The following is a 14,110-nucleotide window of genomic DNA, read 5'->3' as shown; positions in this document are numbered from 1 at the left end:
CAGGTCTCAGAGTAGGCGCACTGTGTGAATGTGTTTTCCAAAGGAAGTAAGGGGAAGAAAAAGAACATACAAACAGCAAAACGTGACACCTGAAAAGTGCACTGACCAGCAAGCTTTGTCAAGACCCCAAGAAAACATCAACAGCTGAGGAATGAACAAATGTGTGGAGTATATTAATAAGGTTTTCTTCCCCAGTAGCTTCATCTTCGAAGGAAACACTGGCGATTTTTTCTTCTGGATTTTGTTGGTTCTGATGACTGACATAAAAGCAAAATAAAAAATTTACCATGTGGATCTTTTAAAACACAATGCAGATAAAGGAATGTAAAATGATTTTCATGTTCCTTTCATATTCTTCTATAAGAGACTGTGAGACCATTTCCAGCTACTAATGGTGAAGCGGTTCTGTCTTTTCACATCCATATTCACTGCCAAGATGAGCTTGTTCACGATAAGCAAGTAGCTGTGAGTCATCGGGTTGGAGCCGTTAGTCATACACAGAGAGGCAACGTGTAGTCTGGTTGATTAATCAGAAATTCATAGTGAGAAAGGCCAGGTAAGATTCACATCAGATTAAGGGTTAAAGGCTTTTGGTGTAGAACTCAGTCATGCTGCTTTTGAAGATACATGCACACACAGATATAATAGACACATATGTATGTATCTATCATACATACATGTGTATTTGTGTGTGTATGTGTATTCGCCCACCCACATCCCACCCCCAGAATAAGATCTGGCAGCTTTCAGAGTAGCAATCACCAAAACCTCTCTGTGTTCACACATTTTTTACAAGTTAACAATGGAATGACTTCTAAATCTTTGGTTTATCAAAAAGAGAGCTTCTAAAATCACAACATTTTTGATTATTTTTTCTATAAGTGCACAGTGAACAACATTTTTTTTTTTTACAAAAGATAAAAACAGTGCCTTAGTGATTTAAATAAAAAAAACAAAACAACAGCAATAGCTCCTTTCTACAGCATGCAACAATATAAAATGGTGAACTGGAGCCACAGTGAGCCTTACAGAGACTGTCCTGAAATTTTATTTTTCCACCTCCCAGCCAAAGCCACGAGAGGTAATGAGGAATGCGCATTAGACCATTGTCTTTTTCCTTCCATTGTTTTCAATGTGCAATTCTGTTTTCTTTCAAAAACCCAGATCTGAAATTCTCTCCTGTAAATATCATCCGTATTTGTCTTTACAATGTAATGATTTCCAATTTCCCCAGAGCAACACAAACCAATTAATTTCTTGAAAACTAAATGAGAATAGAAGGAACTTTGTGACTGATGGACCAAGTCACCAGTTTCTTCCTCCAGAAATTCTTGTGACTTCCTTTTGCAGCAAACTGTGCGTGTGGAGAATGAGTTCTCCAGAAGAACCTGGATTATTACATTTTTCAAAAATGGCTTTCTTAGGAGTATGGCAGCTTGTTAGAGCTGAGAAGTCCTCCCCTCCCAATGTTGGGGCAGAAAAAGAAAGATGGCCAAATGAGGAACAGGAAAGGATTGGTACCTTGAGGGAAAAGTGGAGTGAGAGAAAGATAAAGTGATAATGGCAAAACAAAAGGAGAAGTTGGACTCCCACAAGTAATAGTCCTGTTATAGGAACCCAGGGTGTTTATTCTAGGGAACGTGAAATGATGTTATTCTCTAGTCCTATCTGAATTATCCCTGGTACGGCTTCCTTCCTGTGCCTCGAGATATGTTTCTACCAATGTGGTCATCTCTAGTCTTTGGAACTAAAGGGGGCTGGCTGTGTTGGGGAGTTTGTGGCATCTCCTTCTGGGGAAGAAGGTCTGCATCCTTCAGGGTTCTCATCTAGGACACGTACTTATCAGCAGAGATATGGTGGGAATGATTGGGCCACTGGGTTAAAAAAGAAGAAAGTTCTGGGTGGAGTACTGTGGACTCAGTTCAGGTTAACTGTTATTAGTGACCACACAGAGTCCTGGGTACAGGTTCAGAACCACTCCAGTGGGGCAGTTTTGTGGTAGAGGGACATTGAGTTGATTTAGCTTTCCTTGAAAAAGAAAAAGATTGGTTTTGTCCCTCTGTCTCAAGAACTTTTGATTTGAAGCTGGGTCTGGCTTCTCTTTTGAAAGATAGTAAAGGAGACATTGGGCAACAGCTTCCATCGCAGGTATGTCTTCCATAACCTTGGAGGGCTGGCTTCCCTGTGCTCCCAAAAGACTGTGTTTCCTTTCCACGTTATCTCTAGTGAATTAATGAGAAAAGCTTGCAGTGTGAGCTTATGCCCCAAAAATGCCTGAGAAAAATAATGGACTAGAAAATATACTGGTCTTTGAAAAGGCAGTGAAATATCTTTTTTAGCATCCTTAATCTGAGAAAGCACATTTTTGAATGCATTGTTGAAATCATTAACAGGTACTGAATGTTGGTAAATATTTCAGTATATGTATTTCTAAAAATGTCTTCTATTTGTTCTTGTTGGTTGGCACAGAAGTCTCCATTGTTTCTCTTTAATTCTCTTCTTCTTCTTCTTCTTCTTCTTCTTCTTCTTCTTCTTCTTCTTCTTCTTCTTCTCCTCCTCCTCCTCCTCCTCCTCCTCCTCCTCCTCCTCCTCCTCCTCCTCCTCCTCTCTTCTTCTTCTTCTTCTTTTTTCAGACACTAAAATACCTATGGCTGTGTGCTTTCCCCCATGGAACTCCTATTGGTCTTCCATAGTGCTGGTGCATCGGGCATTCTGCCACTGCTATAAGTGAAGGTCCATGGAAGAACTCATATCAAGATCAGTGACATCCAGGATATCAATGTTGAAGATGCTGGGACTGCTGGTGCTGAGGGCGCTAAAGCCTGGTGTGGAACTTGGTGGAGTGAGGTCCAGCCACTCCATGGTTTCCCAAGGAGATTCAGTGAAGCTTAACTGAAGCCCATTGCTGTCCACAGAAGAGGGTGAAATCTGTGTCTGCATCAGAGAGAGGGGGCCTGGCAAGATCTCATGTGCATTGAAGAGGTCTTCTGCAGCCTTCCCAGAGAATCCATCCATTATCCCATCAAAATGAGGTTCTTCGCTCCCAATTTTTAGAAGGGTGACATCACTCACCTTTCCTAGGGGGCTCTGGGAATTTACTAAGACTTCAAGATGCTCATCACTGTCGGTGGCATAGGGATCAAAGGGGATCTGGCTGCCTGAAGAGACTTGTTCGAAGGAAGCCGAGGGCTTGGGGAGGACAGCAGTTGGACTTTGGGAAGATCTAGGTATCTTGGGACTTTTTGAAGACATGAGTGATCCTCTCTAGAGTCTGCTGGCATTTCTGTTGGCAAAACATGATGTGACTTGTTAAATCACTTCCAATTGAGCATGCCATGCAATATGAGTGATTTACACTTAGATACAGAAGATAGTCACTTCCGTGGTCACTGCTCACCACCCAGTCTCATCTCTAAGCTGCTCTGTCAATCTCCAATTCATCTTTCCCAAACCCTTTCCTGTTGGGAATTCCACTCTGTGATTCTTAAGCTCTCTTCCCTGAAGGTTCCTGTGCCTACTCCTCTGACCTCTGGTAGTCCCTTGAGTCCATCCCGACACCCTCAGTGAGGGCCTGAAGATGAGGGACAAGGTGCCACACCTGATTGCCACTTTCTGATTGCTACTCCCCCTCCTTCTGATGACAACTCAGCAGTTTTGGGTTTTGAGGGTGACACCAATGCCTCACCCCTAGCCTCCTAGTCACTCCTCCTCATTCACTGAAAACTCTACTTCCTACTCCATTGCCTTTTCCCCACTTCAGCCCTTCTCATTCTGTAACCTGAGCATCCTTGGAAATCACAGCATTCATGGTGGTCTTTCTGCTCCCGATTTGCTCTCAACTCCAGTGATTCCCTCTTTCCCACCCTGTCAGACACACCTTGGATTGTGTCATCTCCAAATACTGCATCCCTCTGAAAGCTCACTTTCAAGCTATGTTTTCTACTCTCTGTCCCTCCTCTCCAAACCCTCCAAGCCACTTATTAAGTACCTGGTAACAATAATTTCCCAACCATTTACAGTCACGCCAATCCATAGACTCTACTACGTTATCACTGTCCACCAGTCCCTGTGGTCTTCACTTCTTTCCTTGTCCAGCCTGTAGTTTTGGCAGAACCCCACCTCTGGATAAACCTGATCATCTGCCTTCACTGAGCATGCTCTGATCAGCAGAACATTGCAACAGAAAAATTAAACAACTAAGCTGACTTGGTTTCACTTTAGATTTCTGATGTCAGACCTACCGCTGGCATTTAAGACTGCAAAACAACCCTGCTGTGTTTCTCCAGAAAACTCAATTCCTTCATGATTAAGTCATAACTGCTCTTCTTCACCTGAATCTTCCACACTCCTTTTCTACATCCTCATGCGTTTCTGGCCTTGCCACATATTTCATTAAAGATATACAAGAGCAGGCTAGGTGCGGTGGCTCACGCTTGTAATCCCAGCACTTTGTGAGGCCAAAGTGGGCGGATCATGAGGTCAGGAGATCGAGACCATCCTGGCCAACGTGGTAAAACCCCATGTCTAATAAATATATAAAAAATTAGCTGGGCATGGTGGCGCACGCCTGTAGTCCCAGGTACTCGGGAGGCTGAGGCAGGAGAATTGCTTGATCCCCGGAGGCGGAGGTTGCAGTGAGTCAAGATTGTGCCACTGCACTTCAGCCTGGTGACAGAGTGAGACTCCATCTCTCTCTCTCTCTCTCTCTCTCTCTCTCTATATATATATATATACACACACACATACACACACACATATATATGTGTGTGTGTGTATGCATATGTGTGTGTGTGTGTGTGTGTGTATATAAATACAGGCATCTGATATGAACTTATTTTTCCATCACAGAACTCATATACACACATATGTTTGTACCCATCTCTTTCTTCTTCCCTCTTGTTACAGTGGAGGAAAGGTCTGTTCACTTGCTTGTTGTCTGTCTCCCTTACCAGACTGTAAACTCTATAGAAATCAGGACTTCGTCTGATGCAGCACTGAGACTAGCACAATGCCTGACTACCCCTTCTCTGAGTCCTTTGCTACCTCCGTCTCTGAAATTTTAAATGTTTTTGGCACAAAGATTCTTCCCTGAGTTCTTTTCTTTTTTCTATACATCCTCCTCAGGTCATCTATTCATTTGTGTGGTTTGAAATTCTAGGTACACACTCTGTAATTTTTTAAGTAAATAAATGAACAAATTAAAAGATGACAAAAAGCACATGTTGATTATGTTTTATTGCTAGCATGAATAACATTTAAGCCTGAATGAACCGTCCAGTGGAAGGCTACTAATTGAATTTCACTTTGAGTTGGTGGCACAAAGTGTTCATTATCTGCTTTTTTCTTTTCTCATAATTGAGAAGGCAGGCACATTGAGATTAGACCATAGAAAGAAGTAGTACAGCAAGAGAAAACACTTAAGGAAACAAGGATTAGGCTGAGACATGAAAACTATTAAAATGATTCTGAAAAATGCTCCTAGGACAAAGGCAGTGAGGAATCATCCACTATGCTTTATTTTATCAGCTGTAAAAATGTGTGAGAAGCTCAAAGGAAATGACTCTCCCTGAGGACTGCCTGGTACATCCGACTCACAGTGTGCATCTGATCTTGCTACCGAGAGTTCATTCCTTAAGAGTTCACGCAGGCTCAGAATGTCCTAATGGACAGGACACAGGCAGTCTTACCTCCACTTTCAATAAGCACGTCCAGGAGTTCATCCATCTGCTGACTCTGGGTCATTTGCTATTACAGATTAACCAAAGGAGGACAGACAATTTAGAAGGTGGTTATCTCCGTAGGAAATCATTAGAAGCAGCACTGCAGGATTTTGAACTAGGTTTGGTTAAAGTGTTTTTGTTTGTTTGTTTGTTTTGTTTTCTAATTGTGGTAAAATACACATAACTTTACATTTACTATCAACCATTTTTAAGTGTACAGTTAAGGGGAATTAGGTACATTCACACTGTTGTGTGACCATCACCACCATCTGTCTTCAGAATTCTTTTCATCCTGCAAGATTAAAACTGTGTACCCATTAAACCATAATTTCCCACGACCCATCCTTTAGTCCCTGGCAACCACCACTTTCCTTTCTGCCTTTACGAATTTGACTATTCTAAGTCCCTCATATGAGTGAATCAGACAGTGTTTGTTCTTTTGCAACTAGCTTATTTCTCTAAGCATAATGTCCTCAAGGTTGATCTATGTTGTGACATGTGTCAGAATTTCTTTTTTTTAAAGGCTGAATAAAATTCCATTGTATAGATATAACACATGTTGTTTATCCATTCATTTGTCAATGGACATTTGGGTTGTGTCTATCTTTGGGCTACGGTGAATCATGCTGCTATGACCATGGGTCTATTGCCTAATGGCTTTTTAACCATATTTGATTCAGCTTCAGTATTAATTTTAGGCAGATAAACTGCTGAATGAAACAATCTACTACAACAGGAGAAAGGAAAAATAAGGCAGAATGCTTCCTAGCACAGAGTACTTTAGAGTCAGTTCTATTGTTTGAGAGGTTTTCATCCCAGGAGCAGGACATCTTAGTATATAGAAAATGTCTTTTTAGGCTCTTACTTTGAAGTGACCTGACTCTACCTCTTGCTTGGTTTCTGCAATGTGGTCCAAGAACTTGGCTCATATTTTGTTGGTTCTTCATTGCAGTAGCTTGAGGAAGCTGTAGACACTTGTAGGGTATGTCCCCTCCTCTCTGGCTCATCTCAGTAGAGTCTTATTTCTGGACATCCACTTTGCCTGGCCCTCTTCTTTTGAAACTGAAGAATCAGCTGATGTTTACAGAAACCAGGGGAGAGGAATGGGGAGAACAAAGGCATATATCCATCTCACTACTCTGAGAGTCCAGACTCAATAAACACAGATATCGGTAATTAATATGGATGGGAGCACTGACCAAAAAATGAGTCATTTATCAGTCCAGAAGATACCAGAAGCCTAAGTGTCTGGCACGTAATTGAAATGAACTGAATATGGAATAAGAAAAAGAGGCAGAGAGCAGAGCATAGTTGTGGCTCAAAGTAGCAGAAGAGCCTTGCTTTAGGCAATTGTCTCGCAGCAATGTGGCTCCTGGGTTGCCAGATCCTCTAACTTTTTAGAAATGAGAAAGCCCACTTTGCATACCATCTCCTGTTATTTAAATATTCTTTAAGCCAAACAAACTTAACTGCAGGCTGACTTTGATCTGCGGGATGTCCGTATACAGCAACTGATGTAAATGTTCTTCTCTGGGTTAAGCACATATGAAGGGCTCTCAAATACCTTATCCAAGCTCAGACTATTTGAAATAGGGGATCATTAATTGTTTTCTGTGTTCTCTTTTCTTTCTTTTTTTTTTTTTTAGACAGGGTTTTGCTCTTGTCACCTGGGCTGGAGTACAGTGCTGTGAACTCAGCTCACTGCAATCTCTGCCTCCCAGGTTCAAGCAATTCTCCTGCCTCAGCCTCCCGAGTAGCTGGGATTACAGGCATGTACCACCACACCCAGCTAATTTTAGAATTTTTAGTAGAGACGAGGTCTCACCATGTTGGTCAGGCTGGTTTCAAACTCCTAACCTCATGTGATCCACCCGCCTCGGCCTCCCAAAGTGCTGGGATTACAGGGGTGAGCCTCCAGACCCAGCCTTGTTTTTTTCTTTTTCCTACTTTTTAATTTTGAGACCTTCCAAATACAAACGAAAGCAGAGGATACAGTGACCTCCTTGCGTTTATTATCCAGCTTCAACACCCATCAGTGTTTTCACAGGGTCATTGAATTTTAAAGCCAGGGAGCACCTTAGGAAGTATTACCCTGACAATCACTGTCATCTATTTGAGAAGCTATTATGTACCTGAACAGTGGTAAGTGCTAGGTTATCTAGAATCCTTACCAAGTAAATATCCATTTTGTATAAGAGAGGTGAAGTGTTCACCTGAGCGACAGTGGCAGCTGGCAGATGGCAGAGCTGGTACCAAGCCAGACAGGTGACCCTCTCTCTTCTCTCCCTGCCTCACACAGCTACACACGCAACACTGTTTTCCAAATATTGTCTACATAATTTGCTTATTTTGGTGGCATGGCACATGACACACTCAGTATCAGAATTTACAAACGATGTGAAGTTTAATCATATAAAACAATGGCTATTCATTGAGTCAGTCTATTTATTCTTCCATAAAGAACAAATCACATGGTTACCTGCTTTATGGCATCTTAGTAGGGCGAGGCTGTGTTACCTCTGAAATTGCTGAACTTGACTTAGAAAAAGTTGGGATGGAATTGAAAACTTTGGCCCAACCTTATCAGAAGAGTGTAAACCAGCCATCTGCATGGGTAAAATACGGAGAAAGGCATTGATTCATGGGTCTGACATGATACTCTTTCTGTTCTAGAAACAACAGGCTAAATTTTGGAAAAATTGATCTAAGAGGAAAAGAAAAGGTCCAAGGTTTAGAAAATAACTCCCATATATTAACAATACTGAATGGTACTGTAGGTTTATTGGTGGTGGCATCTTAGAATGGGAACCTTGCAGATCAATTTTCTCCCTTAAGGCACACCCGCTTCTTTCAGGGGAAAATAAGTAAGAGTCCAGTTCAATACGAAAAAGATCAGGCCGGGTCCGGTGGCTCATGGCTGTAATCCTAGCACTTTGGAGACAGAGGGGGCAGATCACCTGAGGTCGGGAGTTCAAGACCAGCCTGGCCAACATGGTGAAACCCCGTCTCACTAAAATTAAAAAAAAAAAAAAAAAAAATCAGCCAGACATAGTGGTGCACCTGTAATCCCAGCTACTCAGGATGCTGAGGTGGGAGAATCATTTGAACCTGGGAGGTGGATGCTGCAGTGAGCAGCAGATCTTTCATGGACAGATTAATGTCGCCTCTTGGGAGTCAGTTTCACTCTTACAGGACTTGATTAGTTACCATGACAACAAGTTTTTCCTTCTCATGTTTCATCTCTTTGGACATTCCCACTCCCCCATCCATTTTCTGCCATGAGTTGAAGAAGCACAAGACCCTCACGAGAAGGGCTACTCCATATTGGACTTCCTGGCCTCCAGAATTGTGAGACAAATACATTACTTTTTCTTTATAAATTACACAGTCTCAGGATTTCTGATATAGCAACATAAAACAGACTAAGACAGGGTTCTCTGGGGTATGAAATTATGAAGAAAAATTTGTGATTTTCTGGTAAAGAAGCATTTTGGGCAAGAATAAACACATGTGTCCAGAAAGAACTCTTGGAATGAGGAGTGTTGAAGTGTTGGCTGTCTTTTCTTTTGTCAGGAGCACTGTCTTTGGGGACATATTTGATTTCCAGTAGAAGGAACTGGCAATAATGCATAGTTAGACTACACCACGTTTGCTCCTTCATGCCCCCTTAAGATGTTGTTCACCCTTCCATTGCAAACATTCAGAACAAGGCAGGCATGGACTTCCTAAGTCTGGGAGGAGAGAGAAAGGTACTGGTTGCTACCAAATACCACTGAATATCTCAGAGCTGGAAGAATTTCCACTGAGTCTATGTCTGGAGACAGAAATGACTGCTCCCTAGTGGGAAGCTAATCTTAGCTCAGGTTCTTGTCATATTTCTGGGGGACTACTGCAAGAGCCCACATCTGGTCTCTCTACCTTCGGGTTAGCCCAATCTGAACCATCCTTTACAGTGCACTCAGGCATCTTCTAAAATGTGAATCTGATGACAACCTGTTTGAAACCCTTCAAATAACCTTCTATACTTTTTAGGATAAGATTTAAATCCTTAACATGTCAAACAATGCCTTCCATGTGTGATTTTTTTGCTATTTCTCTAGCATCATTTTTCATCCTAGACTTGCTGCCCCCAATGAGATACATCTATCTCTTATTTTGATGCTTACTGACATTAATTCCCACAATTTGTTAAGTTCAGTCCTACAGACATTTATTATGTGTCAGGCATTGTTATGAGATTACCAAGATTAAGAAGACAAAGTCACCAACTTCAAGAAACTTATAACATCTGGAGCATTCTTTCCTACTCCATTTTCTGGGTGAACAAACTGGCCAACTTTGAAGGCTCAGCCTAAGTGTTGCAGCAGGCTTAAAGTCCTTTCTGGCCTTGCCAAGACAGAACTCTACCATGTGCCTATTTCTATAACATCTAGAACAATGCTGCAAGAAGCCACCATGAGATAAAAAGCCTGTTCCAGAATTTAAACCAATGCACTGCTTCTTTCATAAAGAAAGACTTGGTTCAGAAAATAATGTCAGCTAGACTAAACAATGTGCTTAATGACACCTGCTTGTAACAAATATTTTCAGACCAATAGCTGGCCTCTGGACAGCTGAAGGAGACAATAAAGAGAATTGCAAGGTGTAGAATTTTCAATATATAGTTGCTGAGAATTGAGAAATTTAACAATGCAAATAAATATATAGCTAGTAAGCCAACAAAGAAAATAAAATGGGGGCATAAAAAATAATGCATATAGGTCAGAAAAGAAATGAAGGAAATAAAGAACAGATGGATAAATAGAAAACAGCAATGTAACAGACTTAAACTGAAACAGATCTATAAAATATTAAATGTAAGTTATCAAAACAGTCCAATTGAAGACAGATATTGTCAGATTGTACGAAAAAGGAAGATTCAACTAAATGCTGCCTACAGGAAAACTTTTTTATTTTTAAATTTCAGATTCAAGTGGTACGTGTCCAGGCTTGTTACATGGGATAATGCATGATGCTAAGGTTTGGGCTTTCAACTGAATCCATCACGCAAATAGTGAACTTGGAGCCGAATAGATTATTTTTTATCCTAGCTCCCCTTCCTCCCTCCTGGTTTTGGACTGTACGCTGTCCATCATTCCCACCTTTATGTTCATGTGTACCCAGTGAGGAAACCTACTTTAAATTTAAAGACATAAATAAGTCAAATTAAATAATAACAAAACATATACCATATACCATACCAACATAGATCAAATAGGCCTGAAGTAACTATATTAATATCAGACAAATAGATTTTCCAAGCTATATGTGTGTATGTGTATATATATATGTGTATATACATATGTATAATGTATATGTACACATTATATACATATATAATAAGGGATAATAAAGGATCACTTCAAGTGATAAAGTGGTTAATTCATAAATATAAGATAAAATCCAAATGTTTATTCCCCTAATAACAGAGCTTCAACATACATGAAGAAAATAATTGAATTGCAAGAGAAATAAACAAATCTACAATTATACTTTCAACATTTCAACACTCCCCTTTCAATAATTGATATAACAAGTAATAGAAAGTCAGTAAGAGTACATTCAGTTTGGACAATGCTATCAACTAATCTGATCTAAATCACATTTACAGAATATAGCTTCAACAACAGCAAAAAACATTTCTTTTTCAAAAATATTTACAATGTTATACCATATTATTAACCATCAGTACATTTAAAAGGATTCAAGTCATAAAAAGTATATTTTATGACCACAATGAAATTAAATTAGAATTAATAACAGAAAGTTCTGTGGAAAAATCCCTTAATATTTGGGATTTGACTAATGGATTTCTAATAGCCCATGGATTAAAACAGATCAAATGGGAAGGTAGAAAGTATTTTGAATAAAACAAATGAAAAATAACATATCTAAAGAATAAGATGCAACCAAAACACAACTTACAGGGAAAAGTATTAGAAAAGAGAAAGGTTGCTAATCAATGATCTCAGTTGCTACTTTAAGAAACAAAAATAGGGGGGCGGAGCAAGATGGCCGAATAGGAACAGCTCCAGTCTCCAACTTCCAGAGCGAGCGACACAGAAGACCGGTGATTTCTGCATTTTCAACTGAGGTACTGGGGTCATCTCTCTAGGGAGTGCCGGACAATCGGTGCTGGTCAGCTGCTGCAGCCTGACCAGTGTGAGCTGAAGCAGGGCAAGGCATCGCCTCACCTGGAAGCGCAAGGGGGAAGGGAATCCCTTTTCCTAGTCAGGGGAACTGAGACACACAACACCTGGAAAATCGGGTAACTCCCACCCCAATACTGCGCTTTAAGGAACAGGCACCAAGAGAATATATCCCACACCTAGCCGGGAGGGTCCCACGCCCACGGAGCCTCCCTCACTGCTAACACAGCCGTCTGTGGCGATCTATCCGCAAGGCAGCAGCGAGGCTGGGGGAGGGGCGCCCGCCATTGCTTGTGAGGCTTAAGTAGGTAAACAAAGCTGCTGGGAAGCTCGAACTGGGTGGAGCTCACAGCAGCTCAAGGAAGCCTGCCTGTCTCTGTAGACTCTACCTCTGCGGACAGCGCACAGCTGCAGTCCATTAGGGGAAAGAGCGGGGGCCGGAGCAGACGCGAACGACTCTGTCTGACAGCTTTGGGGAGAGCCGTGGATCTCCTAACGTGGAGGTTGAGATCTGAGAACGGACAGACTGCTGCTCAGGTGGGTCCCTGACCCCTGAGTAGCCTAGCTGGGAGACATCCCCCACTAGGGGCAGTCTGACACCCCACACCTCACAGGGTGGCGTCACCCCTGAGAGGAAACTTCCAAAGAAAGAATCAGACAGGTACACTCGCTGTTCAGCAATATTCTATCTTCGGCAACCTCTGCTGCTGATACCCAGGCAAACAGGGTCTGGAGTGGACCTCAAGCAATCTCCAACAGACCAACAGACAGTCCTTCTGACTGTCAGACGGAAAACTATCAAACAGGAAGTACACCTATACCAAAACCCCATCAGTACGTCACCATCATCAAAGTCCAGAGACAGCTAAAACCACAAAGATGGGGAGAAGCAGGGCAGAAAAGCTGGAAATTCAAAAAATAAGAGCGCATCTCCCCTGCAAACGAGCGCAGCCCATCGCCAGCAACGGATCAAAGCTGGTCAGAGAATGACTTTGACGAGATGAGAGAAGAAGGCTTCAGTCCATTAAACCTCTCAGAGCTAAAGGAGGAATTACGTACCCAGCGCAAAAAAACTAAAAATCTTGAAAAAAGTGGAAGAATTGACAGCTAGACTAATTAATGCAGAGAAGATCATAAATGAAATGACAGAGAGAAAACCATGACACGAGAAATACGTGACAAATGCACAAGCTTCAGTAACCGACTCGATCAACTGGAAGAAAGAGTATCAGCGATTGAGGATCAAATGAATGAAATGAAGCGAGAAGAGAACCAAAAGAAAAAAGAAGAAAAAGAAATGAACAAAGCCTGCAAAAGTATGGGATTATGTAAAAAGACCAAATCTACGTCTGATTGCGGTGCCTGAAAGTGAGGGGGAAAATGGAACCAAGTTGGAAAACACTCTTCAGGATATCATCCAGGAGAACTTCCCCAACCTAGTAGGGCAGGCCAACATTCAAATTCAGGAAATACAGAGAACGCCACAAAGATACTCCTCAAGAAGAGCAACTCCAAGACATATAATTGTCAGATTCACCAAAGTTGAAATGAAGGAAAAAATCTTAAGGGCCGCCAGAGAGAAAGGTCAAGTTACCCACAAAGGGAAGCCCATCAGAATAACAGCAGACCTCTCGGCAGAAACTCTACAAGCCAGAAGAGAGTGGGGGCCAATATTCAACGTTCTTAAATAAAAGAATTTTCAACCCAGAATTTCATATCCAGCTAAACTAAGCTTCATCAGTGAAGGAGAAATAAAATCCTTTACAGATAAGCAAATGCTTAGAGATTTTGTCACCACCAGGCCTGCCTTACAAGAGACCCTGAAGGAAGCCCTAAACATGGAAAGGAACAAACCGGTACCAGCCATTGCAAAACATGCCAAAATATAAAGACCATCAAGGCTAGGAAGAAACTGCATCAACTAACGAGCAAAATAACCAGTTAATATCATAATGACAGGATCAAGTTCACACATAACAATTAACCTTAAATGTCAATGGACTAAATGCTCCAATTAAAAGACACAGACTGGCAAGCTCGATAAAGAGTCAACACCCATCAGTCTGCTGTGTTCAGGAGACCCATCTCACATGCAGAGACATACATAGGCTCAAAATAAAGGCATGGAGGAAGATCTACCAAGCAAATGGAGAACAAAAAAAAGCAGGGGTTGCAATCCTAGTCTCTGATAAAACAGACTTT

General features: G+C 41.5%; 1 long non-coding RNA gene across 1 annotated transcript; it reads right to left on the bottom strand.

Annotated features, from left to right (window-relative positions):
* Window positions 1-2,787: 2,787 nt before the first annotated feature.
* LOC117087728 lies at window positions 2,788-8,216 on the bottom strand. Its single transcript, XR_004438893.1, has 3 exons — window positions 8,200-8,216; window positions 5,688-5,745; window positions 2,788-3,283 (listed from the first exon to the last, which is right to left on the bottom strand). It is a non-coding gene; the product is annotated as an uncharacterized LOC117087728 (long non-coding RNA).
* Window positions 8,217-14,110: the final 5,894 nt, after the last annotated feature.

The sequence above is a fragment of the Trachypithecus francoisi genome, unplaced genomic scaffold (assembly GCF_009764315.1).
Source record: "Trachypithecus francoisi isolate TF-2019V2 unplaced genomic scaffold, Tfra_2.0 Contig00684, whole genome shotgun sequence".
Classification (NCBI taxonomy): Eukaryota; Metazoa; Chordata; class Mammalia; order Primates; family Cercopithecidae; genus Trachypithecus; species Trachypithecus francoisi.
The sequence above is the reverse complement of the archived record's forward strand: the minus strand, read 5'-3'. Positions and strand labels throughout refer to the sequence as shown.